We start from the raw sequence: 26547 nt of genomic DNA, 5'->3' as shown, positions 1-26547 counted from the left end.
CAATTACACAATTGTTTATTCTTCAGAAACTTAAACTTTTTTGCTTTATGGTTTCTCAGTTGTTATAAATAAAAGCCTTTACGAAATAATAATTAATTTCTCTCGTGATATTTTCTCGCACAACGTGCCATTATTTATTCACAACCTAATAAACAATATATTTTTCATTAATCCACGCTTCCCCACAAGTTAAAATTTCAAAGTTATTTGCAATAAACTTGTTATATAACTTTAATTTTATAGAAACAATAGCGGACCTTGTTAACTAAACGCTTATGCAATGACGTGACCGTAAAGTTACCACATACAGACGGATAAGTGCACTCGGTCCGCTAGGGTATATTTTGATTCTTTTTCACAATTATTAATGATTTCACATATAACATAACATTGCTTTTCAATTATTTATTTGTATTTATTCATGGCTTAAAAAATTACAAATTAAAAGCTGTTTGCGGAAACCCAACGCCGAATATAGCATTTCAGACTAGCGTACACAGCTTTTGAATCTTAATTTTCCGACACATGAATAAATAAAAATACATGAATATAAACTTGTCAAAGATGAAAAGAGTCTTTACTTCTAAGAGGAATTGTGAATAAATGTGAAAATAATGAAAATATGCCCTAGTGAATCCAGTGAAATGAATTGTCGTCATGTAGTCCCTTTACGGTCAGGCAATATAGCGTACCCGTTCCTTTGACGCGATCCGCTACGGAAACAGTATAATTATCTTCGTCAGAATTTTCAAAAAGCTACTCCTTATATTTTTCAAATATTTTTATGAACAGAACCTTCAGTTAACATAATTGGTTTAACTTGAATCAATTTTTAAAAATTGTATTTTTTTACGAACGGATGTGATCGTCAACCTTAAAAAGATTTTGGCACACATGTAAATAGGGTGACCATCTGTCCCGATTTTCCAGGACGTGTTACCAGTTTTTAAATGTCTGGCCTTGTGTCCCGGTCAGTGCTTTATATGTCCCAGTTTTGTCTCTAGTGCTGTCTAGAAACTGCATTTACTGTGATTTACTGTTTAATCCAAAGACGGCCATGACCCTTTACTGATTGGGTAATACTGCGTTTAAGGGCATGTGATACTTAGAAAATTATCGATTTTACCAGTGTTAGGCTCCCTCGTCTTTTTCCTACAATAATAAAGATTTTGCCTTAGAAAAGTGGAACATGATAAAGAACATGCTAATGAACGTCCCCGAACTCTTTTTTTAGGGTTCATTCCAAAAAATTTAATTTTGCTAAATTTTATTAATGTGTATGACTCTCAGGAAATTGTATTTATTTTATCAGTGTTAGATTCTCTCGGCTTTTTTCTACAATAATAAAGAATAATAAAGGAAAACCCACTCTTGGAAAACTTAAACGCGTGTATTCGAATTTAGTTAGTTTCCATCGCTCGTAGCGCCCCATGCGGAAACATGCGAAACCGAGAACATTTTCTACATTCTCTGATTTTTCCTTGACTAATTCTTCATCACAAATCATTAATATTCAAATATCATCATTTCAATTTAGCAGTACTTTTGATATATAATATTTTATAAACGGAATAAAACAGTATTTCAGATACAAATTAAAATTTTTCAAATGTAATTATTTATTTCTAACCAAAAATGTCTTTTTTACTATAAAAGATGAATTTTCAACAAAATACTTTAATTTTCAATATAATATTTGAATTTTTAACATAATAGTTAAATATTCAACCTAAACTTTTATCTAAAATAGATTTTGGTTCATTTTTTAACACCAAAATATATATTTTAGACAAAAAGTAAATTTTCAAAAAAAAGTTAAAAGTGTGAAGAAAATAGTAGAATTTTTAAACAAAAAGTATGTCTTTTTAACAAACAATTTAAATTTCCAAGCACGTTGCATTTTTATCCAAAAAAGACGACATTTTCTTTTAAACAGATAGATTTTTCATTAAATAAAAACCGAAGAAACTTACCAAAATACTCGAATTTCCATCAATAAAATATTTCAGTTATTTTTTAATACCCAAATATTATATTTGAACAGTAGAATTTTCAACAAAAAATTATGACTTTAACAAAATTGTTGAATTTTCAATCGAACAGTTGTATTTTCATACAAAAAAGATGTAATTTTTGCTAAAGCTGGTGAATTTTAAAATCAAAAATGTAAATGCCGTTTGCAACGTTTATGAACGAAAATCAGAATTTTTTTATTGATTCATTAGAAATCGATTTCTATTGTTTAACTGGCTATAAAACAATACAATAAATGCTCGCACGTTGGCTTTTTCCCACGAATGTGTTTTTACAACCCCCAGACTGCTTCCTTTCACTCCCAAACTTGGTAAAGGACGAACATATCGAGAAAAAAATTCCAAAAACCCTCTAAATACTCTGTTGTCAAAATTCATTCCAAATATTAGTATAAAATGATGATAAGTGATACAAAAAAAAGTTTCATCTCCCTATCTTCATCGCAGGACTGCTTAATTTCACCCCCAAACTCGTTAAAGGACGCAAATATCGAGAAAAAAATATCGGAAACCTTCTAAATACTCTGTTGTCAGATTTATTAATAAATATTAGTAGAAAATGATGATGAGTGACACAAAAAAAAGTTTCATCCCCACATCTTCATCGGAGAACTGCCTAATTTCACCCCAAAACTCGTCAAAGGACGAAAATATCGAGAAAAAACATTCCAAAAAATCTCTAATTACTCTGTTGTCAGATTTCTTTCCAAATATTAGTAGAAAATGATGATGAGTGATACAAAAAAAGTTTCATCCCCATATCTTCATCGGAGGACTGCATAATTTCACCCCCAAACGCGCTAAAGGACGCAAATATCGCGAAAAAATGCCAAAAACCTTCTAAATACTCTGTTGTCAGATTTATTAATAAATATTAGTAGAAAATGATGATGAGTGACACAAAAAAAAGTTTCATCTCCCTATCTTCATCGCAGGACTGCTTAATTTCACCCCCAAACTCGTTAAAGGACGCAAATATCGAGAAAAAAATTCCGGAAACCTTCTAAATACTCTGTGGTCAGATTTCTTTCCAAATATTAGTAGAAAATGATGATGAGTTATACAAAAAAAAAGTTTTATCCCCATATATTCATCGGAAGACTGCCTAATTTCACCCCCCCCAACTCGTTAAAGGACGCAAATATCGATAAAACATTCCGAAAACCTTCTAAATACTCTGATGTCAGATTTCTTTATAAATATTAGTAGAAAATGATGATGAGTGATACAAAAAAAAGTTTTATCTCCACATCTTCATCAGAGAACTGTTTAATTTCACCCCAAATCTCGCCAAAGGACGAAAATATCGAGAAAAAACATTCCAAAAAATCTCTAATTATTCTGTTGTCAGATTTCTTTCCAAATATTAGTAGAAAATGATGATGAGTGATACAAAAAAAGTTTCATCCCCACATCTTCATCGGAGGACTGCCTAATTTCACCCCCAAACGCACTAAAGGACGCAAATATCGCGAAGAAATGCCAAAATTCTTCAAAATACTCTGTTACCAGATTTCTTAATAAATATTAGTAGAAAATGATGATGAGTGACACAAAAAAAAGTTTCATCCCCACATCTTTATCTGAGAACTGCCTAATTTCACCCCAAAACTCGTCAAAGGACGAAAATATCGAGAAAAAACATTCCAAAAAATCTCTAATTACTCCGTTGTCAGATTTCTTTCCAGATATTAGTAGAAAATGATGATGAGTGATACAAAAAAAGTTTCATCCCCATATCTTCATCGGAGGACTGCCTAATTTCACCCCCAAACGCGCTAAAGACGCAAATATCGCGAAAAAATGCCAAAAACCTTCTAAATACTCTGTTGTCAGATTTATCAATAAATATTAGTAGAAAATGATGATGAGTGACACAAAAAAAAGTTTCATCCCCACATCTTCATCGGAGAACTGCCTAATTTCACCCCAAAACTCGTCAAAGGACGAAAATATCGAGAAAAAACATTCGAAAAAATCTTTAATTACTCTGTTGTCAGATTTCTTTCCAAATATTAGTAGAAAATGATGATGAGTGATACAAAAAAAGTTTCATTCCCATATCTTCATCAGAGGACTGCCTAATTCCACCCCTAAACTCGTTAAAGGACGCAAATATCAAGAAAAAAATTCCGAAAAGCTGCTAAATACTCTGTGGTCAGATTTCTTTCCAAATATTAGTAGAAAATGATAATAAGTGATACAAAAAAAAGTTTTATCCTTATATCTTCATCGGAGAACTGCCTAATTTCACCCCCAAACTCGTCAAAGGACGAAAATATCGCGAAGAAATGCCAAAAATCTTCAAAATACTCTGTTATCAGATTTCTTAATAAATATTAGTAGAAAATGATGATGAGTGACACAAAAAAAAGTTTCATCCCCACATCTTTATCGGAGAACTGCCTAATTTCACCCCAAAACTCGTCAAAGGACGAAAATATCGAGAAAAAACATTCCAAAAAATCTCTAATTACTCCGTTGTCAGATTTCTTTCCAGATATTAGTAGAAAATGATGATGAGTGATACAAAAAAAGTTTCATCCCCATATCTTCATCGGAGGACTGCCTAATTTCACCCCCAAACGCGCTAAAGGACGCAAGTATCACGAAAAAATGCCAAAAACCTTCTAAATACTCTGTTGTCAGATTTGTTAATAAATATTAGTAGAAAATGATGATGAGTGACACAAAAAAAAGTTTCATCCCCACATCTTCATCGGAGAACTGCCTAATTTCACCCCAAAACTCGTCAAAGGACGAAAATATCGAGAAAAAACATTCCAAAAAATCTCTAATTACTCTGTTGTCAGATTTCTTTCCAAATAGTAGTAGAAAATGATGATGAGTAATAAAAAAAATGTTTCATCCCCGTATCTTCATCGGAGGACTGCCTCATTCACCCCCAAATTCTTTAAAGGACGCAAATATCGAGAAAAGAATTCCAAAAGCCTTCTAAATACTGGGTTGTCAGATTTCTTTCCAAATATTAGTAGAAAATGATGATGAGTGAAACAAAAAACAGTTTCATTCCTATATCTATATCGGAGGACTGCCTAATTTCACCCCCATACTCGTCAAAGGACGAAAATATCCAGAAAAAAATTCCAAAAGACCTCTAAACACTCTGTTGTCAGATTTCTTTCCAAATATTAGTAGAAAATGATGAGAATTGGGACGATGGTTGTGGGGGCTAAAGCGTAGGCTTTGGACCCACTCCTTTGGCTGGCGGGTTCGATTTCCGTCTCGCACTCTGGAAGAGTCTCGGTGGCCCATGTGGGGACCACTAACCTAGCAAGGGAGTTGTTCATTTCCGGAAAGTCGTGGGACCGGTACCTCTAGAGAAAAAGGTTTTCTCTAAGTACTTAAGGATGTTGCTCTTGGTGGTTCGGAACCCACCTTAAACTGTAGGTGCTCCTTCCACCACCAAGTAAGTGTGTGGAGGGTCTGTAAGGGATTAGAGAAGAAGGTGTAAGAAAAATGTAAACCCTTAGGGGACACGTTGGAAGCTTTCATTCCATAGTAGAAAATGATGATGAGTGATACAAAAAAAAGTTTGACCCTCATATTTTTATCGGAGGACTGCCTAGCTTCACCCCCAAACTCGTTAAAGGACGCAAATATCGAGAAAAAAATTCCAAAAACCCTCTGCATATTCTGTTAGCAACATACGTAACAAGGTAATTTAACACCATTTCGCGAATTAAAAATTTTTTATTGTGAATCAGCGCTCTTCTGCGATGCCACTTTGACTTCGGGTTCAGGCCGCAGAGGCCCGGAAAATAACTCGTGCGTTAAGGGCGTGGCTTCTAGCTAGAAAATAGAGGTAGGCAAAAGACTTGCGATTTCCACCGTCGGGCGAGTCCAAGTCTCAATTTTTCGCATGCACAATTTACATTAGCCGTATTTAGCGGGAATTTTTGAAATACTTAACATGTATTATTAATTTTTATTGGTAAATAATTGTATTTTAACAATAAAAATCATAATTATCAATAATTAATGCATTTAAAAATAATATGAACAACATTTTTATATGTATGAGAACAAATATTTTCACACTCTGCTTTAAAAGATTAAATCACTAGATCTATTATATAAATATTCAGTTAATGATCCAGTTAATATTTTCATTGATTAAAGTACAAGTATTTAATAATAGCATTTAAAATTACAGTTTTCTAAATCAAAAATTCTCGAAAATGGCTAGTAGATAACGGAACTTGCTCAAATATTATTTTTAAATTTCTGTTTATTGAAACTGTAGGGCAACACAATTCTCGCATTTTCTAGTGTCGGGCAGGTAGGCCTGGTATCAAAATTACATGACTTTTCCGGGTAATGTTCATGTAAATGGAAGATCGATTGACCCTAAAAAAAATAGATTTAACGCAAAAAAATATAAATAATCGTTGCATCTATTTACGAAAAGTGGCGTTCGCTAAAAGGCGTCGATTACTGGATGGTTTCAGCATCGGCGGTAAAGGTGGGTACGGTGATTATTCCTACGGTATGGCGGGTAATACATTTTAATATCCTTTTAATAAATAAATGATAGGCATTCTTCTTATTTTACATTGTAAGCGTTATTTTTTTTTAAATCCCAGAACATTATGAATAATAATTCTCGCTGTCTGATGAATGAAAGCCTGATTCAATCACGAACATGGGTTATCCGATAAGAATAATTTCAAGATGTTAATCGGAAATGACGGTCCACTTCTTAGTAAGTGGATAATAAAAATAATTCATTTATAATTCGTTTGAAACAGAAGAATTTTCTATTCTCTACGATCTAATCAAGTTGTCAAATCGTAGGTAACCTAGTTTTGTAGGTATTTCTTCATCAAGTGTTCGGTTTCCCAATTTACAAATACAATCACGGCATGTTTGAAACTCACGAAACTTTCAGGGGAACTCAAATCTGATCTTAAATTAGTGGTCATGGATCGTCAGTAAGAATGGCTGATTTTCTATTTTCTAATTCTCTTGATTTGTCGAGACACAATTGAAATCGATCGAAACCTGCCATCACGGTGTAAACTCGTAAATTAATTACAACCCCTTATATCGCCTCGTATCTATCTGCAAAGTAACAGAACCAATTTAATTTAAACGAAGCAACAACGGAGATAAAATGAAGCTAATCTTCGAAATGTCGACCCATCTTTACGGTGTGGACAAAGGTGTAAGAAATTGGCAAGAATTTTTTCATTTTTCAAACAATCGTTAATTTCCTGAAACACATGTTTTATTTGTATTGTATCATTTTTTAATCTTCAATTAGGTTAATAGACCCGAGTAAAGAGCTTTACATGATGACTTTGTGAAGATCTTCATCTGGGGTGATTACTAGTGGGTGAGGCGCGCTTATCTCGACAGTAATATGGTTCAATAATATAATAATAATTATTATAAAGTTTTCTGAGCAAGCAAATATTTATCTAAAATGAAAACTTCATTACAAAAATACTATTGCAATATGTCAACTGAATCGGCTGCTAACAAGGAAGGTACTCCAGGTTTCCATCGCCGATTTGATGCTCCCTAAAATATGTTGTAGTACTCGAAAAACCAAATGACACGTATTTTTTCAACTGCGGAAAAATACATTAAGGGGGAGAAACAACCCTTTAGAGATAGGGGTGTCAAGTGTCGATTGTATAATGTTGTCTATAAAAGCCAAATTGATTTCGATCAAACCTATTGAAAAGTTTGCTCGTGATGAAAGATGAATAATGTAATTTTATAAAAAAAATAAGGCGGTAAACCACCCCTACAAAAATTTAAAGTTGTGCTATAAATGTTTAAATTCACAGAAAAAAATTTCTAAAAATATATTTTGCACTTCAGACAACAATAAAGTTGACATACTTCACCAAAAAATTTTAAAAAATTAATGGGGGTGGCCACCCCTGAAACTTCTTATTTTGTGTCTATGATAATATATACTTTTCATGCACAATAAAGGGGAAATTAGTTTTATAACGAAGGTAGTAAAATAGAGTCCATCCAACATGATTAAAAAAAATGACGCGGGGGTAAACCACACCAAAATATTTTTAAATGTGCTAAAAATTTTTAAATTCGTACGAAAAAAGTTTTAAAAAATATATTTTGCACTTAAGGCAAAAGTAGAGTCGGGTTTCGATAAAAAAATTTAATTAATGTGGGTAGCTACCCCTAAACTCTTTTTATTTTGTGTCTATGAAAATATATATTGTCCATACACAAAGACAATTAGGAAGACAGTTTTATAACGAAGGAAGTAAAATAAAGTCCATACTTTATAAATTCAAAAATTACTTGGGAGTAAACCACCCCTAAATTATCTTAAATGTACTGAAAATTGCTAAATTTATAAGAGACAAATTTAAAAATTTTATATTTTTCACTTGAGACAAAAATAAAGTTGTGTTTCGATAAAATGTTTTTTTTTTAATTAACTGGGTTAGCTACCCCTATACACTTTTTATTTTGTCTGTATAATAATATATACTTTCCATGCACAAAGACAATTGGTAAGATAGTTATATAACGAAGGAAGTAAAATAGAGTTCATCAAACATCAATAAAAAAAATTAAGCGGGGGAAAACCGCCGTCAATTACGTATAAAATTTCAAAATGAGTCTAAAATCAAGCAAAAAAATACGAAGAAAATACTTGTTGCACACAAAAAAGAGAATTATGGTCTTTATATATTTACTACGTTCAGGTCAAATTTACAATATTGTGGATTCTAGACAGTATATAGAAGATGTATTCTTTGAACTTTGAACAATAATGATATTCGTAAAAAAGAGTTTAAAACACAACTTAACATATTAAAACAACCTAATATGTCACAACATGTTTGACAAAAATCACCGAACCTAAAGTTCGCCGGATTTTCGAATTTACCTACTTTATCTGCAATATATCCACTTTCATACCATGCATATTTAAAAAGATGACTATATCTTGGCGAGGTTAACTAATTATGAACCAACGGCTAAAGCTTAATAATATTATCCCTGATATACAGATTAAAATAAGAGAATCGGAAAAGTGACGCACATATTTTTTCTAAACTCTAAACCCCAATGCATACGTCTAAAGTTTCAATTTTTCCTGTTGCTCCTGTTATCATATTAAAAGTTACATTCGAAATCACCTTCTTTTGCCGCAAGATAAAATTTAGCACAAGATGTACAATAATAGAATAGCTGATAACGAATAATGAGTTCTATCTGTAAACATATTAAGTAAAGATTATAATATATATTTTGATAAAATTATAAACTTCGATGCTTTTTTTTCTTAAAAATACTCTTTTTTGTGTGCAATACGTATTTTCTTCGGATTTTTTTGCTCGAGTTTGAACATATTTTGCAATTTTATACATAATTAGGAAGTGGTTTACCCCCATATAATTTTTTTAGTCATGTTGGATGAACTTTATTTTAATTCCTGCGATATAAAACTTTTTGCTAATTTTCTATGTGTTTGGAAAGTATATATTATCATAAAAACCAAGCAAAAAGTATTGGGGGGAAGCTACCCCCATTCATTAAAATTTTTATTTGCGAAACACGTCAATTTTATTTTTGTCTCAACTGCAAAATATATTTTGTTTATACTTTTTTTCCTAATAATTTAGACTTAAAAATTTGACAACAACAATTTAGACTTAACAATTTGAGAAATTCATTTGAATAACTAAAACCTAGTAATATTTAACAGTCATAAAAACTTTAATAGATTCACATTTCTTTCAATACAATACCGCTGTTCGCATATTTGTTTTCTTCTGAAATTTATTTCAAAACAAAATTTAAAAATTTTGTAAATATTATTTTTGTATTTTTAAATATACTAATGTTTTTTATGGAAAATTTATAAGAGTGAGTATAAAGTGATTATAATTCCATGAAAAAACCAAAATGTTGAAAAAAATTATTAACCAACAAACTTCTCGATAATTTTTGTATTTTCTGACAAATATACAAATATTTTTTAATCTCCCCCAAAGAGCTAGAAAAAGGGGTAGGGAATGACTGAACTTTCCGCTTCCCATCTGGGACACGGAATATTGCCATGTTGCATTCAAAAAGTTGTATAGACATTTATCATTTAGTAATGAAACAAAATTAATTTACCATATAATTTTAACGTTAAGTATATTAATTAAAAATGTTTACTATTCTATTATTTTAAATTAATCAATTGTTAAACATTGAAACTACTTAACAATAAGTTAAATTTATAAAAATAATTAAAACCTTTTAATTTGTAACATTAATGATATATCTGATTAATTTATATACATTTATTTAAATAAAATAAATTTCTTGTTAGATTATTTTCTCTTAAAAAAGCTAGAAAAGGGCTAGTGTGTTGAAGAGTTTTCCCCTTTCCCGTGTGTTAGCTGGAAAAATTACCACTTTGTATTTAAAAAGTATTATAAACATTAATCATTCATTGATAAAACAAAATTTATTTAACATATTATCATTTTAATTTTAATTGCAGAAAATTTACACGTTTGCCACTCTAATGTTTCAATTTATTCAACTGTAAAATATCACAATAATTTAACAATTAGTGAAATTCATTAAAATAATCCGAATCTATTTTTATGTAACATTCATGAAATGTCTAATTGCTTCACAGTTCTTTCAAAATAATAAATTTCTTCTTATATTGTTTCATTTTGAAATTCGATTTCTTTTAAACAAAATAAAGATTAGTATTTTTTTTATTTTCCAGAAAAATAAACATATTTTTGTAGAAAATGTATAGAAAAAGAATATACATTGATTTTAATTCTGTGGAAAAACCAAAACTTCAAAAAAAAAACGGTTTTTGCCAAAAAAATTCTCATTACTTTTTTTTTGCAAAAGTCCAAAAGTTTTTTTGTTCTCTATTGAAATCTTAAAAAGTTACCACCACCACGAAATTCTCCTATAATAATTAAAAACAAAGATTCTCCTTAAAAAATCCTAAGAAACAATCTCTGGAAAACAATAGAAGAGAGTTTAGAAAAATAAGAAGCATTTTATTCATTCCACATACAACACTTTTAATATTAATCATGGCAATGTTTTATTTTTACTATTCTAACATTTTAAATGAATTAACTGTTAAATATTAAAATTAATCAATTATGATTGAAATTCATTAATAAAGCTTAAATCTATTAACATTTAACATTCATTAAATGTTTAATCAATTCACATTTCTTTTAACATACTACATTTCTTCTAATATAGTTTCGTTCTTATATTTAAATAGAAAAAAATATTGTTTAAACATTATTTTCGTGTTTTTATTTAGAAAAAAATATTTTTCTACAAAATTTAAAAAATAAATATAAATTGATTTTCAATCATTTTGTTTAAAATCTTGAATAAACTTTTCTAAGCAAGGAAATATTCATTTAAAATAAAAATTTCATAATAAAAATACTGGTAATTTTTTCTGTTGCAAACACGTATACTATAGTATTTTATGGTAATAATTGTCCGAAAATTATCCGGAATAGTTAATCAATTAATTATCAATTATATATACATATATCAATTAATTATAATTATTTTTCTATTATTTCTAAATGATTATTTATTATTAATTATTCCGGAAAATCAAAATATTGAAAAGAATCAGAAATGGAACAAATATTTTTCACTATTTTCTTTTCTTTTACAATAATGAAAATGTTTTTTGGTTTTCCACAAAAGCTAGGAAAGCCGTAGGTTGTGAGAAATTCTCCGCTTTCCTTTTCCAGTTCGAAAAATTACCATGTTATATAAAAATAAAGTGTTATAAATGTTTGTAATTCAATTAGCATATTATATTTTTTAACTTAATTAAAGCAAGTTTTAATTTTCAATTTTCTAATATTTCAAATTTATAAAGAAAAAAAAAAAAAAACAACATTTGAATACAAATACTTTTAGGTCTCCTCTGACTGATATTTCACTTTTGGACTATTTCAAACCATTCGCTCGAAAATTGAGTCATCAAAGTGAACAATCGTCTAATAATTTATTCTCTGAATTACAATCATCTTACTGAATCTAAAGATGTCAAATTTTCATCCGAAAGTAGATCAAAGTATTGCTCAATTGAGAAACAGTTTACAACTATTGATAATTACAACTACATTCATGTCTTCTAATGCAAATATTAATTGCTATTCATTATGCTACGATTTGATCTACTTCAGGATAAAAATTTGACTGAATAGGATTTATGATATAATTTATAATTTTATGTGAAAATTATGTTTATTATTGTATTAAGAATTAATGAAAACCCTAAGAATAAATTTATAATCTTCTCATCGATAATATCAGTTACCAGTATTATACTCCGAAGTACCCCAAGTTTTCCAGATGTTCGATAAGGGTCCACGAAAAGACAAATTTTTAAATCACACTCTAAATTTTGTTCCTCTAAAACTCACACTTTTATATCGAAAAACATTCGGAGGATCAAAGATTAAATTGACGATCGAAATTATCATTCTTTCCATTGTTTTAACACTTTTTTATTTATTTTATTTTTATTAAAAAAAAACTATTTGTTAACTATAATGCCATCATTAAAAAAATGATTAAGCGCATTTTATTACAGAATTAGTGCAATTAATTACACTCAACCGATCCAACATTGCAACCCCGAGACCCGGCGGAAACTTTGGCAAAGGAAGTTAGGAGTAAACTGAACGGTAACCATTGTACGTTCCCGCGATAGCTGAGAATTTCTCGCTCATGCGCGAGAAACCGATTCTGAAGAAGGGAGAGAGTGAGAGAGTAAACATCAAATGCAGTATAAACAAACGGAGGAAAACCGAATTATATTCTAAAAAAAGTGAACTTGGTTAAAAAAGAAAAGTTAATTTCTACGACGTTTACATCCGTCATCCTATCTGACGGATCCAGTTCATAAACTTTTGCTGGCTTATTCCCGCATTTAGTTTTTCATTCACTTATATCTTTTATTTGACGTAAAAAATTGTTAAAAGCTTTTAGTTTTCTCTAACCTGTCACTTATCCAAGTGAAAAGCTGTGAGGAGAAAAAGAAATTTGTTTAAACATGTTTGTTGTTCAGGTTCCTCTCAGAATATTGTTGAGGTATTGATCCATAGAAAGGCAGTAAAAAATATTAGATTCGAAACAAAAATGATTAATTAGCCTCATGAAATGATCAAATCAGGATTATGCAGATTAGGATGTCTACATTTTTTTCGAGCTAGATCGGCCATCTGGAAGTATTTTTTTTTAGCTTGGAAATTGAAAAAAATTACCTTTTTATGTGAGAAAAACTTGTTTGATATTTAAAAAAAATAAATTAGGAACGATTTATGAAATTTGAAAAAAATCGATTTATTCTGTCAGCATGAGAAAAAAAATTAATATTCAAAATAGAACAATACTATATCTAATAAATTTGTTCGCGTCTGTGAGACCTACCATCATCCATCCAAGAAGTTAAATAAAGTGTATTCTTTTTATGTGAGCAATACTGATTTATAAACTAAAAAAGAGAAAGGTTCGTCTTCTTCATATGAAGAAATTTTTTAAAATTGAGAATACAGCAGTCATGTACATGATATACTTGTTCGCGTCTTCGAGACGCATCGATTGCCCAATTGAATACTTTTTGATGATCTACCATAATCTACCAGTATCGTTTTCAAAATTTTTTAAAAAAATCATTTACCTTGCTCATGATTTTTCTCGATATCAGAAAAATAATAGTACTAGATTTGATACAATTGTTCGCGTCTTCGAGACGTGCAGATTGATTTATTTTCTAAAATTTCGCACTTTTTGTCTACTTTTCACTAAGAGTAAGGTTAATGAAATTTAATAAACATAATGGTTTAAACAAGTTAATATTTTGTATAACGAGGTGATAATTTTATGAATTTTTTTTATTTATTCAGGTAATTTAATCTGATTTCAATGAAATAAAAATATTTCATGTTTTTCTTTAACTATTATAAGGCATTTTAAAAATCGTTAGAAAGTTGCAAGGGATTTAAAAATATTTCAAAGGATTTGAAATATGCAGGGGTACTTAAACAGATTTCAAGGCTTTTTAAAGTGATTCGAAAATTTTCAAGGAATTTTTAAGGATTTGCAGGATTTTAAGAGATTTGAAAAAAAATTCATAAGATTTTCAATAATTCTCTGGAATTCCAGAAGATATGAGACGATTATATTAGATCTATAAAGTTTTGGAATATTTAAAAAATCCAAGGGAATTTAATCAGATTTCCATGATTTTAAGGCATTTTAAAATTTCTCAATCCATATTTTTTTAGTGTTCTAAGATTTTCAGAAATATTATAAATTTTCTTGTGCTTGTATTTTGAAGATAATTTTTGTATTTGAAGATAATTCCAAAGATTTTGAAGGGTTTGAAACATTTCAAGATATTTAAAAAAGATCTCATAGAATTTTTGATTGATTTCAATAACTTAAAGGAATTTTAAATGATTAGGGTATATACCAAGTTTCAAGAACTTTGTAAGCGCTTTAATAAGTTTCGTGGGATTCCAAAAGATTTGAAAGACTTTAAACAATTTTAAAGTTAATTTAAAAAATCCAAGAAATTCTAAATTGATTTCAGTAATTTTTTGGTATTCAAATGAATTTGAAATATTTTAGGGTATTTTTAATTATTCCAACACATTTTTAAGAGCTTTAAAAATTTGCAATGCATTTCAAATATTTGAAATACTTCAAGGTATTTTTAAAGATTTCACGGAATTTTGAATTGATTTTAATAATTGAATGGAATTTCAAAGATATCAGTTATAGAAATTTCGGAAACTCATGGCTCTCATATCGGGAGTTAAGTGCAATTCTTTTAAACTTTAAAGGTCTTTAAAAGTCAATTTTTTCAAGTAAGTAAGGCTGTGGAAGCCTTTTTAATGAAGAATAAAAAATGTATACATTTAAATTAGATTTTTTTCATTCATAAAATATTCTATAGAGAAAATGCTACCAGATTAGAATTTTGGTTGTTTTTTATTTTTATTTATTTTCAAACTGTATTCTATAACGAACATAAAGGCTTGTGTCATATAAGTTTTGATGGCAACTTTTTCAATAACGAGTTCAATTGCAACGCGACAACAATTCTAAAGCTTCTGACGTAAAAGCAATATAATCGCGAAATTGAAAATGTGAAAGTGAACACATGTACTAATATGTCACGTAAAGAATATAAATGAAAAAACTTCAATGTAACATGAACAATGGACAAATTTCTAAGTAAAAATATTGGTACAAATCTGAGATTTTCACATAATAAATCTGAAGAAATAACCATATTTAAACATGGTATACAAATGGTACGCAAACAAAGAAAAAATGGTACACACACACAGAAAACCGAAAAATAATTAAACTTTTAATCCAGATTGGAATGAATTATTCGAACAATTTGATTTCGAAAAAATCCAACTTTTTGAATTCTTTATAATAAATAACATATAATAATCATTCATCAAAAGGCGTAAGATCTAAGATAAATTTAAGTACACTTTGAATTATTTTTATTCTATGGAAAATATAATCGTGAATAACAATTTTTTTTAAGGTTTGAAAAAAACAAAATTAGTGATTTTATTTTATGAGTAAAGTATATAATTTTGATTCTACTCTCTGTCTCCTATTCTCCTCTTCAACTTTTTTTAAAGAATTCCTCTTTTTTCACCTGGTTTCAAAAAATTTGTCCTTTTATAATTTTTTTCGCTGGAATTCGAACTTAAATAATCAAACCGAATATGAAAATATAATTATTTTTGTTGGCTGTTAATTTAAAAAAAATGAAAAGTCTACTATTATATTTTTGGTTCAGAATTCATCTATTCTGTATAAAAATTCGAATTGCTTGAATATTTAATTATTTTGTTCAAATTTTTGTTTTGTTTTGAAACTAAATATTTTGAATAGAAATTTAAATATTATATTTTTAATTAAAAACTTATAATTTTTAGTTAAATATTCAAAAAATGGATTTTCCGGTTAGATTAGTTTCTTCTGGTTGAAAATTCAACCACTTGGTTGAAAGTTAAACCACTTGGTTAACAATCTATTTTATTGGTTAAAATTTAAACTATTTTCTTGAAAATTTGTTCTTGTTTGATTAAAAATTATTCTTCTTAACTGAAAATTTATCTGTTCCATCATTGGTTGAAAATTAATCATTTTTAGTAGAAAAGTTGCATTCCTTTGTAGAAAATAATACTTGTTGATTGAAAATGTAACTGCTTGGTTTAAAGTCGAAATATTAACCTAAAAATTTTCTTTGGCATATGAAGATCCATCTGCTTGGCTTAAAATTGGAGTATTTTGTTAAAAATTCCTTATTTGTTTTGTGGAAAATTAATTTTTATACTTGAAATCAAACTATTACATTTTTCTTTAAAATATGGCCGTTTTAGTTTAAAATTAAATTAAAATTAAATTGTTCAGTTATTTGTTACAAAAAATTAACTTAACAAATATTCTACACTATAGATTCTTCGTCAGAAAAGTATATTTTTGCGTTAAAATTATTTACTTTCATCAAAAAAATAGTACTCGATCATAAAAATTTTTCATCCGATATTTTTTATGAATTTTATAAACGAATTGTATAAAAAAATGCCCAGTGTAGATACTTAAATCCAGAAATAAATCGCCTTTTCTTATAATTTTACTCAAATTATGTCGCTAGTGATTTTTAGTAATAGAAAATTATCATCTGATATTTTTTATTGATTTTATAAACAAATTAGAAAGACAAATGCCTAGTGTGGACATTTGAAGGCAGAAAGAAATTGATTTTTATCTTAATTTTCCTCAAATTATGTCGCCAGTGATTTTTAGTGATAGAAAATTATTATTCGATATTTTTTATTAATTTTATAAACCAATTATATAAACAAATGCCCATTTTGGATGTTAAAAGGCAGAAATAAATCGTGTTTTCTTTTAATTTTCCTCAAATTATGTCCCTAGTGATGTTTAATTATGGCAAAATTTTATACCGTATTATTCATTAATTGAAATAAATAAATTATATAAACGAATTTATAACTTAGTCATTTAGAGGTCGAACAAACCCCTTTTTCCTAATTGTCCTTAAATGATGTCGATAGTGAGGTTTAATGATGGAAAACTATCATTCAATATTTTTTAATAATTTTGTAAACAGATTATATCAACAAATACCTAGTGCGAATGTTTAAAGGCAGAAAACATTCGTTTTTTCGCAATGAGCCTCAAAGTATATTGTAAGTGATGTAATTGTTGTTTTTTAAATTTTTTGTAATGCAGGATCCTAATGAATTGTTAAAGATGGAAATTTTTACAACTGTAAGTATACACTTGCTGTATATTATAATACTTTGCTAATTTCTTAAGGTTCATGAACAAAAATCGTTGGCGACATCATTCTAGGAAAATTAAGAGAAAAAAGGATTTTTTCAACCTTTAAATTTTCAAGTTTTTGCTTTCAACTACCGCCGTGCATAAAGTCTGGCAATGCTAATCATTTTTTTTTATGAAGATAATTAAAAAAAATCTACTTTTCCTTTACTCTTTGCATTCCCATAAAAGTTCAAACAAAAAATTCAAAAATCTGACCATATAAATCGCTTCAAAATTTAATGCTGAAGTTTTCTAAAGAAAATCCTAAATCGGTTAAGAATTGCCAGCTACTTGTTATTTTGAATCTTTTTTTTAATTTCATCCCATTGTGAAGCGTCCTGCTGTTGATACTGGTCGAACCTGATTTAAGAATCAAGTCGTTTTTTTAAACCCGGGAGGATGGAAAGCTAAATCGAATTGTTATTATATCCATTGACCCTTTTGTGTTCTTAGGTTGTTTTAAGATTTCGATTGCTTCTCTATGTTTTATTAGAAAATTAAAGTGTTTTTTGAATAACGGTTAATTTGTCAAATAAAATATTACGTCTTGTTTCGATATAATGCTCTGAGAGTGCTCGCTGTTTTAGCCTGACTTTACTCTCATGTTCCTTTATACAATGTATCAATCATGGATCACTGAGAGCTGCCATTTTTCTTTAGGGTTGCTTAGAAGTTGTCGTATTTTCGCAGGTGGTTTAAATATGGTTTGGATGTTGTGTTTGCTGAGCATTCTTTCTGTTTGTTCTGTGATACCTTGGCTATGGGGTAGGATGGTGGCCTTTCTTATCTCTCTTTCTTTAGTAGGTTGTGTTGACTTGTTTTTTTAGTGTATTTTATTATTGCTTTATCAATTTGTTCGGTTGTGTAATCATTTTGCGTCTTAGGATTTATTTACGTTTTGCCATTCATTTTGTAAGTTATCTTTATCTATTATAGAGACAGCTCTGTATAAATGGAAGTTGATGACCGATTGCTTTTCAGATGGGTGGTGGTAAGAGGAGGCAATTAAGAATCTGTTTGCATGTGTGGGTTTTTTGTAAACTTCATGTTCAAAAGTGTTATCAGATCTTTTATAAACTAGTACGTTCAAGAATGGCAATTTCCCGTCTTGTTTAAGGTACTTGTGAGGCAGCAATCATACAAAAAATTTTACGTTTAGATATATGGAAGAAATGATTTGTTCTCTCCTAACCATTGGTGAAAAATTTTCATTGGGTTTGTACGCTAAATTCGAAGCGCCCTCTATACAAATACACATATTCAGAGTAACAGTACGTACGGAAACAATAGTGGGAACGTCGCAGTTTCATTCTCGGAGAAAATTTATTTAACAGTTCTAATCCTGAAAAATATCGTAAAAATTACGACACAATGAAGCACAAAGGGAAATTTATTTTGAAAAAATGCTGGATAAACGTTTGAAGGCAGTTGCAGCTATGCGTGAAGCCAGCAAAAATAAAAATAGTGCAACAGTGCTGCGACATATTCACAGCCTATCCCCGCCATGTGTCACGAGAGAATGGAAATATTCTTTTCCACATGTTATCTCTTATACTAAATGCACAATAATTTTGATCTTTAAAAATAAAATCCGCAAAATATTTTTCTATATATCTGTAGCTTTTTTAGTTTAATGGTAAATTTCGTTTTCATACTAGACTTTATTATCGTTAGATAACAGCATTTTTTACACATTTTGAAAATTTTGTACAATTTGTAAGTAGGGTCTCAATTCGGCACAATTACTTAATTTTCGTGGTGAACTGGTTATCAGGGTGTAATCGATTCATGAAATCGGAACATTTGTGTAGTTCATCTAGTCCATGTCTCCAGATGACAAAAGTGCAGTCAACGTAACGCCATCAAAATTCCGGTTTAACACAGAAAAAAATATAATATTCACAGCATTTTCAGAGTAATCTTTACCTGCAAAAAGAATTAATGCCACGTGTTAAGATTTGCCCACCACATGGGATATGGTTCCTATCTCAACTCGATTAAGGCCATGTGATGAGTGGGTCACGTGACTCGATTCCTACCATACCGGAAGTTTTTTTATCTCCTAACTTATTTTCACACGAACCGCCACATCGAGTTGTAAATTTGGGATAATAAAAAATAAGCACTAAGAAAGGTTTTGTTTTTTTTTTCATAATTCTAAAAATTTCGAACCAGACCCGCCTTTCTTAGTGCTTATTATTTATTATCCCAAATTTACAACTCGATGTGGCGCTTCGTGTGAAAACTAGTTAGGAAATAAACAGTGTCGGCAAGGTAGGAATCTGGTCACGTGTCCCACTCGTCACATGGCATTAAATCTTCTTTTGCTTTGATGTGAAAAATTCAACTTCATCTACTTGAAAATTACCTGCAACAAAAATTTACTTCTGTTTTTTCTGTGAAGTTTGGATTGGTTTAAGAATTTAGTTTCTAGATTTTCCATATTGATGTTGACTATTGCAAGTAAGATTGGAAATTTTATTGCTGCTTCTGAGGTTTGTTCATAAAATTGTTTATTAAAAGAGAACTATCATTTAAACAGTATTCTATAAAATGTATTATAATGAGTAATCGTAAAAGCATTAAACCTATTATTAAAAATTAATTTGTTTTGGTCAAGAACTCTACTATTTGGTTAAAAATTTATCTTTTTTTGTTGAATTCAACTACCTCCGATTCAAAACAAAAATATTTGTTGCTCTAAATAATAATTATTACAATTTTTCTGATAATTTAACTATTCAATCGAAAATTTACTTATTTGACAAAGTCCAATTATTTGGTTAAAAATTCATCTTTTTAGTGAAAAGTTAACTTTTTTGTTCAAAATTATTCTTTTTGGATTAAAAATTCCACTGTCTTCAAAAAATTAAACTATTTTGGTTAAAGTTTAATCTCTTTTGGTAAAAAATTTGATCTTTTGGTAGAAAACAAAACTATTTGGTTGAAAATTAAATTATTTTGTTTGTTAAAATAAACTATTTGATTAAAAAAATCATGTTTTTCTGTCATTTAAAACTATTTCGTCACAAAGCCGTTCCTTTTACTGGAAAATTAAAATTAATTTTGGTTTTTAATACAATTGTTTGGTTAATAATTAATTTGTTGATCAAAGATTTAGTTGAAACTTCATCGTTGTGGATTAAAAATTCGACTATCAAAAATGTATATTTTTTGGTAGAAAAGTTCCAGTTTGGAAATTAATCTGTCTCCTAAAAAATTCGTCTCTTTAGTTTAAGATTGTACTATCTGTTCAAATATGTACCTGTCTGTTGTTGAAGTAAATTTTTTGGTTAAATTCAACATTTTGGTCGAAAACCATCTCCTTGATTGATAATTTAACCACTTGCTTAAAAGTAAAGCTAGTTCATTAAATATTTATTTTATTAGGTAAGTGTCGATCCATTTGGAACTGTTTTGTTGAAAATTTGTCGTTACTGTATTTTTGTTAAAAATTATATTTTTGTACTGCAAAATTAAATATACCATTTTTGGTTGATAATTGATTGTTTTTTGTTAAAAAATTCAAGTATTTAACTTAAACTGAACTGTTTTGTTGAAATTCGTCTTTTTGGGTTGAAAATTATATTTCTTTTTTTTTTAAATTCAACTATTTGGTTGCAACTTAACTTTCAAATTGAAAATGCATGCTCTTTAGCATAAAAATTAAATGATTTGGTTGAAATTTATTCTCTTCAAAATTAAAAAACTTTTTTGATGCAAATTCATTACTTTTGTTTTTTGTTGTTGTTGTAAAGTGCAAGTGTTTGGTTTAAAATTAACATATTTTTCTCTTCCTTGAGAAATTAAATCTATTTGAAAAATAAACTTTTCCATTTTTTCTTCAAGAATTAAAAGCTAATCTTCTGTGTTAAAAATTCAACCGCTTGTTAGAAATTCAAAATTTTTTTTACACAATTTATTTTTTACAGGAAATTTATCAATTAGTTGAAAATTCAACTCTTCTGATAAAAAACTCATTATTTTGTTGTTAAAAATTTAAACGCTTTGTTGAAAATGCGTGTTTAGCTCGAAAATTAGTTTTTTAAAAATTAAACATTCAGCTGTTTTCTAGAAAATTCGTCTTCTTGGCTTCAAAACTCATTGAGATTTTAACTATTTGGTTTTATACGCAACTATTTATTTTGGAATTAATTTTTTAGTTTGTTAGAAATTAAACTGTTTGGTTAAAAATTTATCGTTAAACTTGAAAATTTACATTTCCGAGTTTAAAAGTAAAAAACTCTCTCGTTGAAAATTTCATCTCTTTTGGCTGTAACATCTGATGAAATATTATGTTTGTATCTTTATGTTTTACTTTAGGCGTTTATTAAATTAAATGAAAGAAGAAATGTTGACCTAAAAGTGAGGGGGAGGGATCTTGTGCGTGATTACTCTTTTCCTAATTTTTATTATTATTTCCTGTAATCACAAATTTTCCCTGATTCACAATGCAATATCACTGATTCAAAGAGCTAGAAATGGGTCACTGATTTCAATTAGTCAGGATTTTCCCTGAAATCTCACGGAATCAAAAGTAAATATATTAAAGAGAACAATTGTCTATCTTTTTTTGGGTAGCAATTTCCTCTGTTTGTCAGATCCTTCTCTAAGCTTTTTCCAATTCGTAAAACAGGAATTAAATACAATAAAGGCCGAATTGGAGGATATTTAGTTCCATAGAAACCTTGTTCAAGTCTGAAACTTGACTTATATCTGAGAGGAACTGGAATTACATGACAAGGAGGTAGAATCGATGCACGATCAAAGTGGTCTATCAGTCATACCACGTATGACATGTTGTTCAGCTTCATAGCCGACGATACGATAGATGAAAAAAAGAAGAGAAAAATGTAATTTTTACATTCTCATTATAATGAAAAGTTATAAGTTTTATGTGAAAACTAACTTTCCTAGATTTCTTTCAATTTCCACGTTTAGATACTACTTGAATCCAAAAAAAAACTGGGATTACGTTGGTGTCTGCCTGTCGTTGTCTTCTGCGTCCTTATACTGAATAACTTTTGAAAGATTAATTGGATTGAATTATGCTTTGGCAAACGCTTTTAGAAAAAATTCAAGGTCGTTAACAAGCTACTTTGGATGAAAATTCAAAAAGTTAGAGCATTTTCAAAATTTCTTAGACAACTTTTTTTTTAAGATTTGAAAATTCCATGTACTGCTATTTATAGTAAAGAAAAATACGAACAATTTATTCATATGACTTTTTTGATAACAAAGAAATTTCCAGAGTTATAGCATTATCAAAATCAAGAAGAAAAAAAAATGAACATTTTTAATCAAGCAACGTTCGACATGACAAAAAGTCAAGAAAAGAAAAACGTTACTTTTGTAATACCCTGAAAGATTATCAGATAAACTTTTCGAATTTTATTGAAAAATCGATAATTCCATTTTGAGAAATTCACTGCGTAAAAAATATTAAAATGTGTAGCTCGACGAGCTACACAAACTTTCACTTGGAATCTTCTTTTTATGACATTAGTAGATTTTTTTACTAAAAATTAAAAATCAGACATTTTCATATTACCGAAATCAATGACTTTTGAAACTAAACTCGCGGAAACTCGGCTTTTCTCCAGGAAATGATCTCAGTTTTTTTCCAAACAGTAAAAGCTCTGCCGATTATGTTTTGAAAGTAGATTTTTTTTATATTTGCAACATAAAAATGATTGCAAACCATTGCAGTCAGAAATCGTTTCCTCGGACTTTAACGGAAAAAAGTCTGCATTGAAGTTTCGAGAATGGAAAACTTCCAGTGACAACATTGTTCCTTGATGTTTAAGGAAACTTTAACAACATTTCTGCTAAATCGTTCTCTTTGCTCAAGAGATGCAAGCGAATTTTGTAGCCACGCGTGCACTCGACTCGAGACGACCGGCGCATGATGGTTCAGATGGTACAAAAAGGTGATCAAAAGTCGAAATTTTATCCGATGTGTATGAAATTTATTTTGTAAATACTTTAGAGGCCACTTTTTCTAAATTTGTTGTCAAAATCTGAAAATTAAAAATATCGGACCCAAAATGGCTGCAAACGCATTTTGAATATGGATAAAATTTTATTAAATCCAGCCCAGACACATTGTTTCATTTTGTGACTCTATATATGTCAAACAAATTTAAAAAATCAGAAGTGACAAATCTAATACATTCGTCAAATTTAAAAAAATCCTTCAAGTCCCTTAAATTTAATTTTAAAATTACTGATTTTAAACTTTAATTCAGATATAATTTTTTTGTATCAAATAAAACGTAAGTGATTATTGACAAAATGATAATTATGTATGCGATTAAATAATGCACAAAAATGTGTTTAAATTCACTCCTAGAACATTGCGTAGCTTTTAAATTTGTACATTAAAATTAGCAGCATCTCTTGTCCAAGAAATTTTTTTAAGTGGTTCCAAAGATGGAAAAACTGCGGCAAGTTTCCCCAGCGACATCTCTCTCCGAGAGAGAGCCATCTTTGTAATAACTTAAAATATTTTCTGAGCAGATAGGTACCGGTGGGGAGACTTGCCGCAGTTTTGCCATTTTTGGAAGTACTTAAAAAATTTTCTTGGGGGAGAGTTACTGCTGGGGAGACTCGTTGCAGTTTTTCTATCTCTGGAACTACTTAACGAATTTTTGTAAGATTTAGATGCCCCTGGGGAGACTTGCCGCAGTTTTGCTATCTTTCAAAGTACTTAAAAAATGTTCTTGGAGGAGAGATGCCGCTGGGGAGACTTTCAAAAATTTTGCTATCTTTGGAAGTGATCAAAAATTTTTCTTGGGGCAGACATGCCGCTGGGGAGACTTGCCGCAGGTTTACCATATTTGGAACTACTTTAAAAAATTTCTTGAACAAGAGATGCTGCTGGGGAGACTTGCCGCTGTTTGCCATCTTTGAAAGTTTTTAAAAAAAGTTCTTGGGGGATAGATGCCGCTGGGGAGGCTTGCCGCAGTTTTGCCACCTTTGGAAGTGCTTAGAAAATTTTCTTGGGAAAGAGATGACGCTGGGTAGACTTACCGATGATAAGAGATGCCGCAGATGTGACATGACGCTTTTGTGACATGCCACACATATGAGATGCCGCAGGTATGACTTGCCGCATGTCACTTGATATGGACCTCACTAATTTTATTAAGGGCTAATTCCACTAACTGCGATTAACTTAACCACTCTTTTTTGGCTGGCTAGCGAGTTGATCAGCGATTAACGAGAGTCGACAGAACCTCAAAGTTGAAGTTCAAGTATAGTGTGAAATATGGCTGGAATTTATGGCGCAACACGCAGAAACTAGACTTATTGTGAACAGAGCATATGGTTGGCTAACCAGAGGTTAAAAATTCATGGTGGAACACCCCACAAATTATTCGTGACTAAAACGCAGATTAAAAAAATAATCACGATTAGCTAATCATGGATTTAATCACAGCTGGTAGAATCGGCCCTAAATCCATGATTTAGGGCAAATCATGATTATTTTTCAATCGGTGATTTAATCATGATTAACTTGTGGCGCGTTCCACCATGCATTTTTAATCTCTGGTTAGCTCACCGTATGCTCTGTTTGCAATAAGTCTAGGTTCTGCTTGTTTTTGTTGTGACGGTGATTCTAACTAGCTGATTTCAAACTTGTATTCGCGCGCAAAATATACATCGAATGCGCACAAACGACGAGAAGCGACGTGTTTTTTATCCGCATCGTTTCCAACTAAATGGAGGAATTAGTTAACGGGTGGAATTGAATATAAGTTGTGTGAGTAAGAGATATCGTTATAAATTCCATCCATATTTCACATCATTCTGTCACACTACACTTGAACTGTAATTTTGAGGTTATGTTGACTCCCGTTCATCGCTGGTTAACTCGCTAACAAGACAAAAATGGCCGGTTAAGTTAATCGACGATTGGCCTTCGTTAATCATGGTTTAAAAGTTGGTGGAACGCAATGTACTGATTGAACTAACATAAGTTAATCCAGGAGTAGTACAATAATTGCTGAATGATCTTTTAGGAAAGAAGAAAGTTATCTTATAGGAACATTTTCCTTCATATGTTCTAAAATTATGTTTTTACAAAAAAATCACTATTTCATCAAATTTTTATGAGGGATAAGCGTGCGCCTGGATGCGTGGAAATTCCTGCCAATGTAGCCTCGTAATTCGAATCCAAACTGAAAAGTCGCAAGTTAACGCAAAAATCTTTGATAGAAATTAATTATCTAACATCTTTTACTACTATTGAGTTGCACTTAAGTTTTTTCAATCGAAAGCTGATTAAATGAGAAATAATTTGTCGAATAATTTATGAATTCGAAATTTGTACTACTTTAATCACTTAAAGGAAAGAATACCCTTTAATTCTATATCATCGTTTTTGAAATATTTTTTGCTTGTCTTAATAAAGCAACTCCTAAAGTTAAGGTATATACTACGCGTTGAGAGCGAGTTTTTAAATTGTTAAGCTTTTAAGTCTGAAAAATTGCCTAAAATAATAATTTATTTTTATAGTTTTTTGAATTTTATGAACTTTAAACATCGACATACAGAAATGGACCCGAAATGCTGTGGGGAGAACGGTAATGGGCTCTAGAGAGAGAGAGAAAAACATATGAGACGTAGACCTACCTCTTTCTAGATAAAGCTGATTGGTTGAGAATATTTTCGTTAGGTGAAGTTTGGCGCAGCAGAGGACCGTGCTTTGTGTCGCTAGTGCCCCAATAATATGACGTTCATCGCACTTTTCAGAATTGATTTATTTATAATTTATTCAATTATAACTTATTGTAAATAAATATAAAAAATGGTGGCAGTCTGTGTAGTTTGTGGGCGTTGTCAAGACGTTTATATGGGGATATGTTTTCATACGTAAGTAAAGTAACTGAATATAGTAAAATAAAAAATGTTACAACAAAACCTCAAAATATGAAGTTTTGTACCTGAGCAATACAAATGGTTATTTTTAATGTTAAAGAAATATTGTTCAAATTTTTGACAGTTTTTACATTATTTTTGAACTCACAAAACGATTATTATTCTAGCATTTTCAATCCAATTTCAAGAAGAATTGAAGTTTACGAAGTTTTTAAAA

This window comes from Belonocnema kinseyi, chromosome 8 (assembly GCF_010883055.1).
Source record: "Belonocnema kinseyi isolate 2016_QV_RU_SX_M_011 chromosome 8, B_treatae_v1, whole genome shotgun sequence".
NCBI lineage: Eukaryota > Metazoa > Arthropoda > Insecta > Hymenoptera > Cynipidae > Belonocnema > Belonocnema kinseyi.
This window is presented reverse-complemented; position numbering follows the sequence as displayed.